The sequence below is a fragment of the Trachurus trachurus genome (genome assembly GCF_905171665.1).
Source record: "Trachurus trachurus genome assembly, chromosome: 1".
Taxonomy (NCBI): domain Eukaryota; kingdom Metazoa; phylum Chordata; class Actinopteri; order Carangiformes; family Carangidae; genus Trachurus; species Trachurus trachurus.
Window position 1 is genome coordinate 37,577,615 of NC_139891.1, and position 17,904 is coordinate 37,595,518.

The following is a 17,904-nucleotide window of genomic DNA, read 5'->3' on the forward strand; positions in this document are numbered from 1 at the left end:
CATCATCACGGAGATGTGGGCCGAGGAGGCCGGTACCGTTACCGTTACCGTTACGAGCCCTCCTTCCCTTCTCCCTTCTCCTGCAGCGGTAACGGCTGATAGCTTAGCTTAGCTTAGCATGCTAACCTCCGCTCCTCCGCGCTGTGCTGCTCCCTCCTCCCCCCGAAAACGACGACCCCAATCCCGCTACGTGCCGCCGCGTGCCTCCCTCCCTCCTTCCTTCCCCCCTCTCCTCCTCTCCTCCCTCTCCTCCTCTCATCATCCTCTCCTTCTCTCCTCTCTTTCACACACACATATAAACACACATTATTAAAAATAATACTAATAATAATAATGATAATAATAGCAATTTCACCTGGCAGTAGAAGAATGACAGGGATGCCCCCCTTCTCCTCCTCCCTCCTCCTCCTCCTCCTCCTCCTCTTCCAGCACCACCACCTCCTCCTCCTCCCTCCTCCTCCTCCTCCTCCTCCGCCTCTATGGGCACTGGAGCATCCGACGGAGGAAGGTCCCTCAGCGGCGAACACAGGAGGAGAACCGCGCTGCTACATCCATCTCCACCCGGTGAAGCCGGAGAAAAAATCCAACCCAACAACCAAGGAGGCTGCTGTTGTGTTGTTCTGTCGTTGTGTTGTGTTGTGTTGTGTGTCCCAGACAGACGAGAGGAGAAGAGACTGCAGCAGCGGCAGCAGCAGCGGCGGCGGCGGCAGCGGCGGCGGCGGCGGCAGACACACACACACACACACACACTCTCTCTCTCTCTCCCTCTCTCTCTCTCTATCACACACACACACACACACACACACACGGACAGACAGACGGCCTCGCTCGGCTCGTCAGGAAACCTCGCTCCGTTCAGCCGGAGGAGGAGGAGACTCCTGCTGCTGCGTTCAGGAGCCGCCGGGAAACTGCAGCTCTTCACCCACAGCCACCGGCTGGGAAGAAGAGGGAATGGGGGGGGGGGGGGGGGGGTCACTGTGTCCACGGCGCCTCTGATTCAACACTAAACCAAAACAAATGTGAACTACACCCAGATATCTTTTTTTTATCTGAATATTACGTCTAACACTTAAAGGGGAAAGTCCAACATTTTGGCAAATTCTCCAATCCACCACTTTCCGGAGAACGACGCTGGGTGTCGCCATGACACTCATTACATTTTAGATTAAAGCAGAAGTAAGCGTAATGTTTGTGTTAAAGCAGATATCAGCTTCACGGCCGTTTCGGCTAATGCTGCGTTCAAGGCAGGCTTTTGAAACCGTAAGTTACAGCTTCAAGTCACAACTACGACTTGGTAGCGTTCCAGGTAACCCGTAGCTCGTGTTTTTACCATCCTGTTGTCTGTGAAAGTTCCCTATAACGGCCACTCGTAACTTCCGACCCGTGAACTCGTACCAGATCGAACTGGTATGACTTCACAGGAAGGAAAAACACAAAGTACGAGTTTCTTTGAACGCACCATGAGTTAGCAGCCCCCGCCCTTGTCAGGCATCAATTGGTCCTCGTGCTACGTCACCACATTCACGCGCATCCCTTGGCTGCACACACAGCCCTTCATGCCGTTCTCTCTCCTCATTGGATAACACTTGTATCCCACAAGGAAAATTTTCTCCTCGGGTTACAGCAGAGCAGAGTGACGGAGAGACTCGTGTTTAGGCTGAAATACTTCATGTAAGTGATTGCTGACGGAAAATAGGACTATTTAGGACTTATATTAACAAAAACATTCCACTGATATCTGCTTTAATATAAGTCTTAAATAGTTATATCTTCCGACAGCAATCACTTATATCCACCACTTTATTTTCCCATGATCCATTGCGTCACACCACAACGGAAGTCGGTTTTCAACCCCGTAGTAGCATTCTAGCGAGCGGTAGCGCTAGGCACCAAATGTGGGGGCTCCGGGCTGCCAAAACCGCCTGACTGATCTGATGTTTGTCAAGTCTACAAAACGAATTACCGAACAAACACCACCACTTCTGTGTGCACGCCTCTGCAACTAGTCATGGCTATCGTAGCCGTTAGCTTCACTGCCGCTGACAGCTAACAGCAGCAGCAAACTAACACCAGGACGTCAGCCGTTAAAACCCTCCCGTTGTCAGACACGACATGAAACTACTCCAGTTAGCTCAATCATGTTCTAACTAGGATATCCGCTGGAAAAAATATTTTTTTAATGGCCCGTTTATTGAGTTATTTAAGACACTGCTAACGGCTAACAGCTAACGGTTAGCCCGGCTAACGTTAATCTAAAATGTAATGAATGGAGTGTCATGGCGACACCCAGCGTCGTTCTCCGGAAAGTGGTGGATAGAGTGTTTGGTCTGAAACACGGGTCTGTCAGTCACTCTGCTCTGCTTTAAGCCGAGGAGAAAACTTTCCTTGTATCCTACAACCTTTATCCAATGAGGAGAGAGAACGGCATAAAGGGGCGGTCCTCTCTGTGTGTGCAGCCAAGGGATGCGCGTGAATGTGGTGACGTAGGGACGAGGGCGGGGACTGCTAACTCCATCTGCTGACAGGAAGTTAGCCAAAACCACCGGATTGCTTACTTCTGCTTTAACGTTAGCTGGGCTAACCGCTAGCTGTTAGCCGTTAGCAGTGTCAATAAACAATAACTCAATAAACGGTCCATGAAAAAAATATTTTTCCAGCGGATATCCTAGTTCCAACATGACTGAGCTAACTGGAGTAGTTTCATGTCGCGTCCGACAACGGGAGGGTTTTGACAGCTGACGTCCTGGTGTTAGCTTGCCGCTGCTGTTAACTTAGTTGTCAGCAGCAGCACAACTACGACAACCATGACTAATTACAAAAACGTGCACACAGAAATAGTAATGTTTGTTCAATAATTCGTTTTATAGATTTAACAAACATCAGATTAGTCAGAGCGGTTTTGGCAGCCCGGAGCCCCCACATTTGGTGCCTACACTGGTGGCTAGCGCTACCAGTTAGCCGCTCGCTAGAATGCGCCCTGCGGTCTAGTTTCGTGTGTATTTCTTTCGGAAAATTACATGACCTGCTAATATTAGTCTAAAAATAGATAACGTAACATAACGCGAGTCACAACAAGCACACCGGACCGTTTAGAGTTGCTGATTAGTTTCTCTGATGACTTTAGGTGGAGGCAGGCTAACACTACCCATGCACTTCCAGCGTTTGAGCTAAGCTAATTAGCGGTGCCCGTATCTCCCTTGTTACTGCACGCACAGTCGAAAGGATGGTGTCTATCTGCTGGTCATGGACTCGGGAGTGAGGCAAGACACGAAAAAAAAAAGTTGGTGCATCCCTTTAAAGGCTGAATATGGAGAATGCTTATTAAAGGAATAGTTCAGCAAAAAATGAACTTCATTGTCATTACTGACTCTGTCCAAATGCGATTTGAAACTACCTCCCGAAGGTGGTTTCGATCCGGTTTGCAAAAATCGGATTTCATGTATTATGGTGAGAGGAGAATTTGCCAAAATGTTTAACAATCCCTTTAAAGTGAGACACTACAGGTGAATAGGGTAAAAGTTTAAACTAACAGATATCACCATGCAACTTCCCAAGTTTATCACTTACATTAAGACAAATATTATTTGTATTACAAGATTTGTCAAATTTTATGTTAATGAGGAAATATCTAATTAAATATGCGCTAATTTGCATACATTTCCAGAACAGAAATCTGAACAATGGATAAAGGTACCTTCAAAATTCTTGTTTTATTTTGTTGACAGTCAGAAGTTTAGGGGGGATTTTGGATATCTCTGTGAATGAGAAAATACTGTCACCATCCATGTTTTTAAGAATAAAATGTTGTATAAATGAGGCTGTAAATGATACATCAACAATCCCCTCTGTAAAAACCTTCAGCATATAGAAAGGGATCAAACTGGAAGGTTTGGTGTGTGTAAGTGCTGCTGAAGTGGAGATTTCTATAGCTCAGAGTCTGAGTCTGAAAAACTCATTTTGAGAAAACGGCCTTAAAAGATTTTATAAAATTCCACAGATTGTTATTGTCAATTGTACGTTTATGATTGGTTGCGGATACGGAGGAGTTGAGTTGAATTCTTGGAGCCCACATCATTGTTCAGGAGAGCGAGCTTTACAATACCTGACATGGCACGGGTCACAGCTTTTTAACTTTTGGTGAATTTAGGAGAAATCTACAGACAAAAGAGACAAAGATAAAGTAAAAAAAAAAAAAAAAGAAACTTAATGTGGATTTTCTAACATTTCTTTCCACTTTTCGTTTTTGCTTGTAGTATCTCACTTTAAAGCACATTAGGACACTTTATTAAAAAAAAAGCCTTGAACGTGTTGTTTAGTTCAAATAGTAAAAACATCACAATCCCATATTTTCTCTTATATTACCAACAAATAAATAAATAAAATGTCTGGTTTATGAACATTGAACATTTACAAGTTGTTTGTAATGATGCATTAAATAGCTATATCAGTCATATTAGTATTAGTGTAGATTAACCATGTAGCTACATGGCCCATAAGTCACCATATAAATCAGAATGCTCTTAAAGGAGATATCAGTGAAATGTTTTTGTTAATATAAGTCCTAATTAGTCATATTTTCCGTCAGCAATCACTTACATAGAGTGTTTCGACCGGAACACGAGTCTCTCCGTCACTCTGCTCTGCTGTAACCCGAGGAGAAAACATTTCTTCTGGGATACAAGTGTTATCCAATGAGGAGAGAGAACGGCATGAAGGGCTGTGTGTGCAGCCAAGGGATGCGCGTGAATGTGGTGACGTAGCACGAGGACCAATTGATGCCTGACAAGGGCGGGGGCTGCTAACTCATGGTGCGTTCAAAGAAACTCGTACTTTGTGTTTTTCCTTCCTGTGAAGTCATACCAGTTCGATCTGGTACGAGTTCACGGGTCGGAAGTTACGAGTGGCCGTTATAGGGAACTTTCACAGACAACAGGATGGTAAAAACACGAGCTACGGGTTACCTGGAACGCTACCAAGTCGTAGTTGTGACTTGAAGCTGTAACTTACGGTTTCAAAAGCCTGCCTTGAACGCAGCATTAGCCGAAACGGCCGTGAAGCTGATATCTGCTTTAAATAAGATTTAAAAAAAAAAAGTTAACAATTTTGTTTTGTATTGATCCAGATATTGAAACTGAACCGTCTAAGAAGTTTAAAGAGGGAAAACGGTAATAAAAACTCAAAGTAGGCAACTAAAATGACTGGAAACCACTGGTTTAGTCTTTAACAGAACACTGTATTTTATATTTCAACCTGAAAAGTAACTGATTACTACCTCTGTCAGATGAATAGAGAAACATAGCAGATTATTGATAGATAATTCATGAATAAGGGGTGGGAGTAAATAAGTTTTACTTCTTCCCACTCCTTTTCGGATATGAAAAAACAAAACAAAACAAAAGAAAATCAAATTATCTTTATTTTCAATTTTTTTTGTTTGTTCATGTGTTGTCTTTGCAAAGTCTTTATTTATTAGGTCTGTCCATTACTGTATTATGTTTTATTTTAAAATAAACTATGTGAACTAACCCAGATATCTTTTTATCTGAATGTTACGTCTAACATTTAAAGGGAAAGTCCAACATTTTGGCAAATTCTCCAATCCACCACTTTAACTACGGAAATACTAATGTAAAACACCAGTATTCTAAACCTGTACTGATTAAATAAATACATTCATTAGTTTACACCACCTAAATATGTTGAATAAAAAAAAATAAAAAAATAAAAATCGATAAGATAACCCATAATTAAAATAATCACACATTATAGTTTTCTGTTGAGTGCGTCTGGGACTGTTTGTCCTTCTGCAATTTACAGGAGTTTACAGGGAGCACCTGAACGCAGCATCTCTCTCCTCATGGCATCCACGGCTTTTGTTGTCTCTCTCCCTCTCTCTCTTTCTCTCCATCCCTCCTCCTCCTCCTCCTCCTCCTCCTCTTCCCCCTCTTCCCCCTCTCCTCCCCCTCCTCCTCCTCCCCCCTCCTCCTCCTCCTCTCCCCCCTCCCTCTGTGGTGGATTTATTTATGTGTCCAGGTCCAGTTCTGTTATAATTCACTTCTTCATCTGAACCAGAAACACCGTGGATCATTAAACAATGCTGTTCTTATTATTATTATTATATGCTCTTTTTTTCTGATACGTTCTTCTGTTATTCATATATTCAAGGTTTACCAAACTGTATAGACCCCCCCACCCCCCCTCTCCACCCCTCTTCACCCCCCCTCCCCTCCACCACAACCTCCTGTGAATAGGAGCTTTGTTTGAGGATGCTGGTCCCAGTCTGCTGCTTTACATCCAGTCACTACATTGATCTGTGAAATAACATGAGGTGGGGGTGGGGTGGGGGGGGTATGAGACGAGACAATTTGAAATTTGTTTTGTTTCCTGTCATCCCCCCCAAAAAGACAATTTCAAAATAAAACAAAACAAATTAAATAGGAGATAATATGGTTAAAAAAAACTACAAAAAGAACAAAAAAGGTATTAATTATACTGTTAATGGACAGAATATCTGAACTTTTAGTATTTTTAGTATTTATTTATTTGCACCATAATAAACGACAATTACAAAAAACAAAAATGAAACAAGAATATGTGTATAAATATAAAATAATTGTATTTGACTGAGTGAGGGTATGAGCATGTAAATAGATAATGATCCAATGACAAATATACTGGAAAAGAAACTATTAGGAACTTTGATTTAACAGGTTTAAGCTTTCAGTCTGAACTTAAACGTATTGAGGGATGAAGATAATTTAACTACATGAAGATGTGAACTTCTGTGTTATTAAAGGTCTTTGTTGTAATAAAAATAAAAATAAACTGATTGGCTCTAGTTAGATAAAAGGTATACATCTATATAAATACACTTTGATTATTGTTACAGCTTCATCAGTCCTCAGGCTAAACGTGTAAAATCTGGTTGTGAGGTCAGAACATTTCTTTCTAATCTCAACATTAATGATATTTTCTTAAATATTTTTTATAGAATTACTGACAGTGGTTTAAGAAAAAAAATCTTTGTTCTATTTGTTTAATTTCAGAAATGTAACCCACTGAGTTTTAACTTTATCATTATTATTATTTTACATATGATATAGGCTACTTGTTTTATCAATAAAGTTTTGCATCTTTGAATGAGGTGGTTTACTGGTGGCCTATGATCAATACTAACTATAAAGCAGCTACATGTAGTTTTTGTGAGTATTGGGACTTATAATAAGTTGTATTTTTGTTTTATAAGATAAGATAAGACTTTTATTGATCCAACTTACAGGAAATTAAGGCTAGGCCTACTTGTTTCAGCAGCATAAAGTAAAAACTAAAAAAAAAAAAAGGTAAAGAATATAATAAAAAGTCATTCTTTACAGTTATGTACAAAAATATTAATGAAAATATAAACAGTTTGTGCAAAAATGATTTAAGATGAAATATAGATGTAAATCAGCATCTTTTCATCCAACCTGGGATAATAAAATGTCTGACTTTACATAGAAAGTTATTAGTTGATAACCCTAACCCTTAATAGTATTACTATTATCAATCTGAACTATATTAGTTTGTTTTTGTCCATTTCCTCTCATTTTATTTCTACTGTAACACACTTTATATTCTAACAACAAAGTGCTACAAAAGCAACCAAACAGAGGTTAAAGACAAATGATCTGAGCATCTTATCGTCCACACACAGAGCTTTGACAAAGTCTGGTTGTGTCGATAAAGTTTTTGAATGGAACAGAAAAAGAGCAGCTAGAGAGACAGATAGAGATAGAGAGAGGTTCAGGTTGCCAGTGTCAGGTTTCTGAGTGTTTGGTTTCTGAGTCCTGGAGGAAAGAGCTGCAGCTGAAGACAACGACGCTGAAGATCCAGACAGGTGAAGATGCAGAGCACAATGCAAAAACTCAAAGTCTTTCCAAGAATATTTGTCTTATTTCTTGTCAAAATGTCTCATTTCTACCTCACCTAAAAATTTACTTGTTTTTAGATCATTTTCACTTGTTTCAAACAAATTTTCTCTTGAAATAAGTAGAAAAATCTGCCAGTGAAAGAAAGTTTTTTGTGTTTGTAATAAGAAAGAAAAACTTGCTCCACTGTCAGATTTTTCTACTTATTTAAAGTGGAAAATTTGCTTGAAAAAATTAAAAAAGTGTCTAAAAACAAGCTGCTTTTTAAATGTGATGAGTCTTATTTTAAATATAATGAGATTTGTTTTGACTAGAAATAAGACAAATATTCTTGACCAAGGTATCAGAGAAGGTAAATACAGAGACTGCTTGATGAAAAACAGAGGGCAACGCCAATCAGCGGTTTTGCATGAATTTCCCTCTAAAACAACTCTGTCTGGTAACATTGTGTTATTATCATAGACTGTAAAAAGAATGGACGTAGCACCCGTGACGTCACCCATTGGTTTTGGGGAGTCGTTTTTGTGACTCCAACATGGCGGCCTGAACAGCGCCATGTTGGATTTACCGGCCGAGAACCCGCCCACTGGCCTCGAAGCAGCTGTCCACGGAGCTGCTCGGACCTGTCACTCAACGTTTCCGCGCCCTAATTGGCCAGAGTTTTAACCTAATAACAGTAAAACAGTAGAGTTAAAAAAAAAATTCACCCCTCTCAGAGTGTGTGCGGGGGTAGAAACTATCGATTGAGACCAAAAAACGTTCTGACACCAGGCTTTTAACATGTTTATTGAGGACGTAAAGTCTGTGATTTTAACATGGGGGTCTATGGAGAATGCTGCTCTCTGACACCAGCCCCCAGAGGAAGAAGAGGGGATTGCAGTTTGTTGAACGCGGAAGTGACTTCACTTCTCAGACCGACAACTGCCCCCTTGGTTATTATCTCATAGCGTGGTGAATGTGCAGGTCACAACTTGTCCACCAGAGCGTTGTGGAGTTGTTGGATTGTGTATTTGATGAGTTTGATGAGGGAAACCAAAGAAATCCCATAATGAGCCTCCGTAGCGTAGCTCTGAGCAGCTCGCCGCTCTGCTCCGCCGTTCTAAAAACAGCTTGCACCGACAATTAAAGGTAACGAACCTACTGCTGTGGTGGCAATGGGGCCAATTTGCCAAAATGTTGAACTACCGCTTTAAAGGAGGGTGAACTTCACCTGTGTAAAATCCACAGCTGCATCAACATCTGTATTCACCACCACAGAGTGAAACCGGATCGGTGCGGTGATGGCGGGGCCTGGTGTGGCTCTGAGGCTGCATGAGTTCAGAGAGTCTCAGGACTCTGAAGCTGAAGGAGCAGAAACACTGAGACGGAGGTGAGGGAAGCTCAGAAATAACTCTGGTTATTTGTCAATGGATGACGATGATGCATTCAAGTGTTCATAATAATAATAATAATAATAATAATAATAATGGATTACATTTATATAGCGCTTTTGTTACCCTTCATTATTTTATTTTAAGTAAGAGACTAGCATTCACTGTTTTATTATTACACTGCAAAAACTCAAAATCTTTCCAAGAATATTTGTCTCATTTCTAGTCAAAACTAAACTCTTTTCACTTAACCCTCTAGGCGCCCAAGTTTATTTAGGAAAATATTAAGTTTGGATTTCAGGATTTCACAAGGCTGCAGCTTTTAAGTGGTCAGAGATAAATCTGTGGTGTAAATGAGAAAAATATTCACAATGACCTAAAGTTTGTGATAGGAGTAAATGTACTCATCTAATTTGCATATTGTGACGTCACCGGGTGGCAGCCCCATTGGATTATGTGACTTCCAGTAAAACTGAATTTTGAACATATTTACACAGAAAAAATATATATATTGTCATGTCATCCTCAAAGTAAAGGAACAGGGGTCTGATTGAAGTACATTTACATTTAGATTTAAAGATAAGGGCTGTTTTTCCCAAGCATGCTGCCTGTCGTAATAATGCGACTTTGGCGCCTAAAGGATTAAAATAAGACTCATCACCTAAAGATTAACTTGTTTTTAGATAATTTTCATTTGTTTCAAGTAGAAAAATCTGCCAGTGAAAGCAAGTTTTTTTTAGTTTTTTTGAAGTATATTTTTTGGCCTTTTTACCTTTATTTGATAGCACAGTGAGATAGACAGGAAAGGGGTAGGCAGAGAGAGGGGGAATGACATGCAGGAAAGGTCTGCCCGACGCGGGACTCGAACCGGGGACGCCTGCGTTGAGGACTGTAGCCTCTACATGGGGTGACCGCTTTAACCACTGCGCCACGCACCGCCCCGAAAGCGAGTTTTTTGTGCTTGTAATAAGAAAGAAAAACTTGAAAGAAGTAAAAAGTGTCTAAAAACAAGCTGCTTTTTAATGTGATGAGTCTTGTTTTACGTATAATGAGATTTTTTGATGTTTTTTGTTGTTGCTCCTTTTACTCCATTTATTCATCGGCTACATTATTACATGTGTAAAAGGATTTCTTGGAAAAAAGGGGAAGACTAGATAAGTTCGCCTTTTTCTGCCCCCTTTCATTCAAGAGTATTTTGTATCAAACTGTTCCTTTTTTCATGAATGAAACAAATATATAAACTAAACAATTTGTTTTTTTCTGTTTTTATCATATCCTTTCTTTTTTTTATGGGTCTACCTTAACTTGTCCCAGCTCTATTTATTCTCTTTTACACTTCAGTCCTTGCTTTTAAATATTCATTTTTTTGGGTTGTATTTTAACTGTATGAGAAATAAAGTTTGATTGATGGAATGAAAAGTTAAACCTACTTTTGTCTCTGTAGGACGTCTCGTCCAGGCAGAGACACACATGGATTATACCCGGGGCAGCTGGGTAGAGTCCACACCGTCCACTCAAAGGATTGTGGGTAAGAACCAGTAGGTGTGTGTGTGTGTGTGTACACTGCAAAAACTCACAATCTTTCCAAGAATATTTGTCTTATTTCTTGTCAAAATGTCTAATTTCTAGTCAAAACTAAAGTCTTTCCACTAAAAATAAGATTCATCACCTATAAATTAACTTGTTTTTAGATCATTCTCACTTGTTTCAAACTTATATTTTACTTGAAATAAATACAAAAATCTGCCAGTGAAAGTTTGTTGTGCTTGTAATACTGTAAGAAAGAAAAACCCCATTTCCCCACTATCAGATTATTTCAAGTGAAAATCTGCTTGAAAGAAGTAAAAAGTGTCTAAAAACAAGCTGCTTTTTAAATGTGATGAGTCTTATTTTAAATATAATGAGATTTGTTTTGACTAGAAATAAGGCAAATATTCTTGGTAAGATTTAGAGTTTTTGCAGTGTAGGCCTATATGTTGTTGTAAAGGTGCAACACAACCACAAAGACACTTAACAAGTCTAACAGACGACCACAAAGACAACAAACATGTAAAAATATGAATTAAATACCGTTTTAGTTATGTTAGAAGCTTGTCTTACAGTGCTGAAAACCAGATGGGAGATTAGAGGGTATAATAAGGCAACCAATTTTTCTTTTTTGTGTGTGTTCGTGGGTTTTGTTGTATATTGTTTGGACCCAAATATTATGATTTTATTTATTTGCATCAATAACATTAGCTAACTAACTAAACACTGGTGAGAAGTTTAGGTTTTCCTGAAAGAGGAGAGTTTGGTCCTTTGGGAAATGGGAAGTCTGACGGCCTTTTTCCATTACACAGTTACAGCTGAGCACTTAAAGGGTTAGTTCCTCCTGTTTCTGCTACAGAAAAGAGCAGTAAGAGTTATTCACAAGGGAGGCAACAGAGAACCCTCGAATAGATTTTTTATTTCTGCAGGTTTGTTGGAAATGGCCGATATAATAGAATTTCAGACCTTGAAAATAATGTATAAAGCAAAGAACAGCTCATCACCAGAACATTTACAGAACTTGTTAAAACTGGAGGAAGAGGACAACAGACTGAAGCTTGATTTTAAACATACATTTGCAAGGTTAAGCTTAAAACAAACGTGTATTTCTGTTGCAGGTGTAAAACTATGGCGTTCACATAGCAGGGAATTGAAAAGTTGTACAAGTATATCTCAAATGTTTAAAGAAGAAAAGATAAGTGCCTACAAAAGAAGAAGGAGAAAGAGAAAAAGAAGGGGGAAAAAGAAAAGATAGTTAGACAACCCTCTCTGGCCAATCGGTGGTTGGCAGGCAGCTGACGTCACACTTTAGTATCGACTCGACTCGCTTTGAACCTCATCAGAGGTGTTACCAAAAAAAAAAGTAGGCTATATAGTTTAAAATGTAAAAGGGAATGTGTCATCTGTAACTTTATGCCTTTTGGAGATTGTTTCATCTTCCACTTGTTTAACTGTTCAGATTGGCAAAATCATTTAGAACTGAAGAGGAAAATATGATTGTTGATAATTGGAAGAGCCATGTGCATTTCATTTTGTGGAAAGGTTTGGATAATGAACTATTTTACACAGTTTAGGAAAATGTTTACTATATTTTCAAGATACAGAGAAGAGGAACACTGCAAAAAATTGCAAAAAAGTCTTTTCCCACTTATTTCTTCTTATCCCACTTAAAATGAGACTCATCATCACCTAAAAATTAACTTGTTTTTAGATCATTTTCACTTGTTTCAAACTAACTTTCGCTTGAAATAAGTAGAAAAATCTGCCAGTGAAAGCAAAACAAGCTTTTTGTGCTTTTCTACTTATTTCAAGTGAAAATCTGCTTGAAAGAAGTAAAAAAAAAAAAGTGTCTAAAAACAAGCTACTTATTTGTACGTGATGAGTCTTATTTTAAGTAGAATGAGATTAGTTTTGACTAGAAATGACATTTTGACTAGAAATAGGACAAAAATCAATGACTTGTTCCAGGGAGAATGGATAAGAGGTGTTACCAAAATAGTACCATGTACCAGGTAGCTACTGTCCCTGGTGGAAGTCCAGTTGAGTTGAGTTGAGTAGTTCAGTGGAAAAGGACCATAAATGTGCTCTGTTTCTTTAAAAAAAAATTGTCATGTGTGATTTTGACCAGATGATGGCGCTGGAGGAAGTGTTAGGATGTCACAAACTCCTCATCCTGCAGCGTTCATGAATACCCAATGATGAATTTCCCCCAACAATTGAACCAGTAGTTTGACCAAAAACAGGACAAATGAACAAAAGGAACCAAAATACAAAAAAATCCAGAAAATAAAACAGAACCAATTCTTTTTGTGTGTGTCTCTAATCATTTTCTTCACAGAGGAAAGTCTCAGTCTCTCCATCACGAGTCTCTGAACCAGCAGCATGAAAACTCAAACTACCCACTGAGTTTTGACGTCCAGACCCTGAGAGCGCTGACCGTCCTCCACGACCACCAAGGTCCACACGTCCTCGCACGGCGCCGTCCTCAGAGTCAGACCACCTACCAGGACGAGTTCGGTCTGCAGGCCCCGCTCTGTCCTCAGTGACTCAGGCGGTTCAGTCCTTCACCAATACACTTTTATCACAACACTCATCACTGTTGATCGTTCAATCAGATTCTGCAGATACCAAACTAGAATCAAACACATTTAAAGGGACAACAAGGAGTTTCTATTTGGTTATAAAAAAGTCTCACGTTAATGTGGATTAATCTCCGCTACCCACACTTGTTAATGGGCCCATTTTCGATAAATATATCGTTTTGTCGTTATTTTGTTATTATTAGTGGTGGCGGAAATGCTGGGCGAGCCGACCAGCGTTTCTTTACTTTCGGTTTTGTGGCGAGTCATGAGAATAACGCCGCCGAATCTCCGTTTATGGTGGGAACTACGACGGTATGTGATCGTCTTCCAACCTCTGACTTTAATTCTTGATGAATGAAAACATGAGTCTGTCTTGCGCCGGTCAAAGAATTTCACGGTGCGCGGAGGCTCATAAATGTAGTGTGAAAACACTTCGCTTTTCCAAAACTCCTTGTTGTCCCTTTAAGGGATAAGCCAACATTTTTTTTTTACGTGTCTTGCCTCACTCCCGAGTCCATGACCAGCAGATAGACACCATCCTTTCGACTGTGCGTGCAGTAACAAGGGAGATAGAGCCGTATCGCCCGTAATTAGCTTAGAACACTGGAAGTGTATAGGTAGTGTTAGCCTGACTCCACCTAAAGTCGCTAATTAGCTTAGCTCAAACACTGGAAGTGTATGGGTAGTGTTAGCCTGCCTCCACCTAAAGTCGCTAATTAGCTTAGCTCAAACACTGGAAGTGTATGGGTAGTGTTAGCCTGCCTCCACCTAAAGTCGCTAATTAGCTTAGCTCAAACACTGGAAGTGTATGGGTAGTGTTAGCCTGCCTCCACCTAAAGTCATCAGAGAAACTCTTCAGCAACTCTAAACGGAAACCGGCGGGCCGATCTTCGTCTTAGAGCTGACAAAAATCTCCGGTAAGGCATCTTGAGCGGTCAAATGCCGCTAACGGGACGAGATCGGTCAAAACGGAGGGTTCAAGCAAAGACGGTTTATTTTGGTTCAAGCTAGCTACATCGAGGGTAGGTTAGCTTCCTATTTCAAAGTAAAAGCACAAATTCTATCGTCATGGTTTTCTGTATGTAAAGGGCAACGGGTGTTTTATTTTGTGAAAGTAACCGGAAGTGCGTTGATCACAACGACTAGCTTGAGTAGCGCCAAATTCGTCCGAACAAAAGTGTAAACAGCTGGTATTTAGACAAATTAACGACACACTGCTGATCTAAACGGCTACTTTCTCACCTAAACATGTTTGAAATGTCGATAAAGTGATATATTTACAGAGTTTAGAGCTAAAATGAAATCAGCTTCTGACTGCTGGTTTTGGCTCGGGTAGGAGACAGGCTAACACTACCCATACACTTCCAGTGTTTGAGCTAAGCTAATTAGCGACTTTAGGTGGAGGCAGGCTAACACTACCCATACACTTCCAGTGTTTGAGCTAAGCTAATTAGCGACTTTAGGTGGAGGCAGGCTAACACTACCCATACACTTCCAGTGTTTGAGCTAAGCTAATTAGCGACTTTAGGTGGAGGCAGGCTAACACTACCCATACACTTCCAGTGTTTGAGCTAAGCTAATTACGGGCGATACGGCTCTATCTCCCTTGTTACTGCACGCACAGTCGAAAGGATGGTGTCTATCTGCTGGTCATGGACTCGGGAGTGAGGCAAGACACGGAAACAAAATGTTGGCGTATCCCTTTAACAATCTGAATTCAGGCCGGAGCAGTTCAGAAATGAAAGTTAGCAATGTGGCTAGGTGTTTGTAGCCTGTAATTAGCTCCTCAAAGGGATAACTGGCAACCGTTGATGTCCAAAAAACAAAAGGAAGCTCCCAAAGTCCCAGAATCACAAAGTATCTGATGTGAAAGACTGAAAGTTGTTCACATGCGTCATCACATCACAATGTCAGCTGATAATGATGATAATGTACCAGAGTGGGTCCAGCTTTATTCACTTCCTTGTACTTTTTTTGGTTTGTTGTAGTTTGTTTAAAGCTAATTTCCACAGCAAAACACATGAAGTTTTAAATATACATTTTTGCATTGTTGGTGATTTCAGTTTTTGCATGAATGTGACGTGTGCTGCCTTTAACACATATAAATATTAAACAAACACTCTTACAATGATCCTACATTAAGCAGTCATTACTATGAGTCTCAGTGTTTAAATGCATTTGCAGAAATATCTACAGATCGTTGTTTTTCCATTATTTTTTTTGCCATTTATTTTGATTTTACAGCTGCAGTACCATGGTTTGGCCACAGGAGGGGGGTGTTGTTTACAGCACAGTTTCAGCTACATTTTTATTTCTATGTACTTTTTTCTTCCTGATAGTATACTGACAAATGTCCATATGCAAACCAGATACTTATTGTTTGATTTAAATGTTTTATTTGCACGTGTTTAATTAATTTCCTCCTCTGTTTTCTTTCATTCATGTCAACTGTGGCTTGTTGGATTACAGTGCCATCTTGTGGCCAAACGACATAACTGCAGCAGGAAATAGCAGGAAATACCCATAAATTACAACAAAATAAAAATCTTTAGTCACAGAAAATATAATTAACATTTTAAAATAAGTCTCTTTTTGGTTTTAATATGACATTTGTTCATTTGAATCACATTTTCACTATAAAACCCAAAGTATTTCAGTGTTGTGTGGATGTAATCTCACTTACAGACATATAACCTCATTATGAAGATGTGATACAGTCAGCTGTGTTTTAGTAAACTGTGACGCCTTACTGGGGAAATCCCTCCTTTTTTCCATGTCAAACCCTCCAGGAAGTTCTGTACTGACACATCTGGTTCCTGGTTGTGCCACTTAACAGCTGCAGAACCAGTTTTCATGTGATTCGGGTAAGGTATGTGGACAGGAAACCTGCTCGTGTCCCTGGTGTCCTCGTTCTTCTAAGCTGTAATTATTGCATGAAAATGTAAATATTATGATATTACAAAATACTGTAGAGTAAATACAAAGGTTTTTTTTTCTCGATCAGTTTATATATTCAAAGACACAGAAGAGTTGCATATTACAAGAAAAACGTATCACTGAGGACACAATCACATTTTACCTTTTTGCTGGTCTTCTATTATTATTCTATTTTTGTTGCTTCATGTGTCATTTATTATCTTAATGTACCATTGTTTTTTGTTATTTTGCTTTTGTAAACTCCTTTCAATTTCAGTTTGACAAATAACATCCAGTCAGATGTTCAATGACAGCACAGACAGACACATGTCTATTTGATTACACTGCAAAAACTCAAAGTCTTACCAAGAATATTTGTCTTATTTCTAGTCAAAACAAATCTAATTAAAACTAAAATAAGTATATTTATACATATACATACATAGTTATACATAAAAAGTAGCTTGTTTTTAGACACTTTTTGCTCCTTTCAAGCAGATTTTCACTTGAAATAAGTAGAAAAATCTGACAATGGAGCAAGTTTTTCTTTCTTATTACAAGCACAAAAAACTTACTTTCACTGGCAGATTTTTCTACTTATTTCAAGTGAAAACAGACTTCACTTGAAAGAAGTAAAAATTGTCTAAAAACAAGTTAATTTTTAGGCGATGAGTCTTATTTTAAGTGAAAAGAGTTTAGTTTTGACTAGAAATGAAACATTTTGACAAGAAATAAGACAAATATTCTTGGAAAGATTTTGAGTTTTTGTGTTTCTGTGCATCCAAATACCTCCATGCTGCTCGTATGTAATGTCCCTCTTATATTGAAGCCCCGAAATGCGAAATTGTCCCGAAAAAAATTAAATAAGTCTATATTTCAAGCTTGTTTGTAGCGGAAGCTTCTCGAAGCTCCAAATTTGACGAACCGGGAAGAGGAGCTTCGAGAAGCTTCCGCTACAAACAAGCTTGAAATATAGACTTATTTAATTTTTTTCGGGACAATTTCGCATTTCGGGGCTTCAATACAAGACGGACATGGATTTTTTGGTGTGTCTTTTTGTTACGAAGACAGTTGGTATCCATTCACAACCGTTATATGGACATGCACTGCTACGCCGAGACCCCCTGTACTGTAACTCAGAGAAGCCATGCCAATTTTGGGTGAACTATCCCTTTAAACCCTTCTGGATTCTGTCTGTTCGTTCTGCCTTCAGAGTTACGTATCACCGTGGTTCTTCTTGCCATCGTATCCGTAACAACAAGAGCGACCCGGCTGGGTGGTCCTCTCCGGCCCGGAGACGTGACCTGCATCGGGATGTGTTTTGTTTTCCAGCCTGTTACTTCACCACTGGCATCAGCACCGTCACTCTCACTCTCACCCTACTTCAACCCATCAGAGTCAAACAGAAAGAGATTCTTTTGGGCTGCATCTCATTTTTAGACTTTAAAAAAAAAAAAAATTCTATCTTCTTTTTCTTCCAAGTTTAGTTAGGTGTGTTGTTTGTGGTTGTCGTTGCTTTCTTAAAGGGATAGTTCAACATTTTGTCAAATTGGCCCATTGCCATAATCCCTATAGTCATAGCAGTAGGTTCGTTACCTTTAA

The 17,904-nt window shown here is 39.5% G+C and overlaps 2 protein-coding genes across 2 annotated transcripts in view; both read right to left on the minus strand.

The window, feature by feature from the left end:
• The window catches only part of akt3b (v-akt murine thymoma viral oncogene homolog 3b), a 42,879-nt gene extending 42,141 nt beyond the window's left edge, over positions 1-738 (minus strand). The window contains exon 1 of the mRNA XM_083970789.1: positions 356-738. The gene's annotated coding sequence lies outside the window, so the exon portion shown is untranslated. The remainder of the gene's footprint in view (positions 1-355) is intronic.
• LOC310985743 (uncharacterized protein) overlaps positions 1-17,904 on the minus strand; it is a 204,856-nt gene that overhangs the window by 34,757 nt on the left and 152,195 nt on the right. The window lies entirely within an intron of this gene.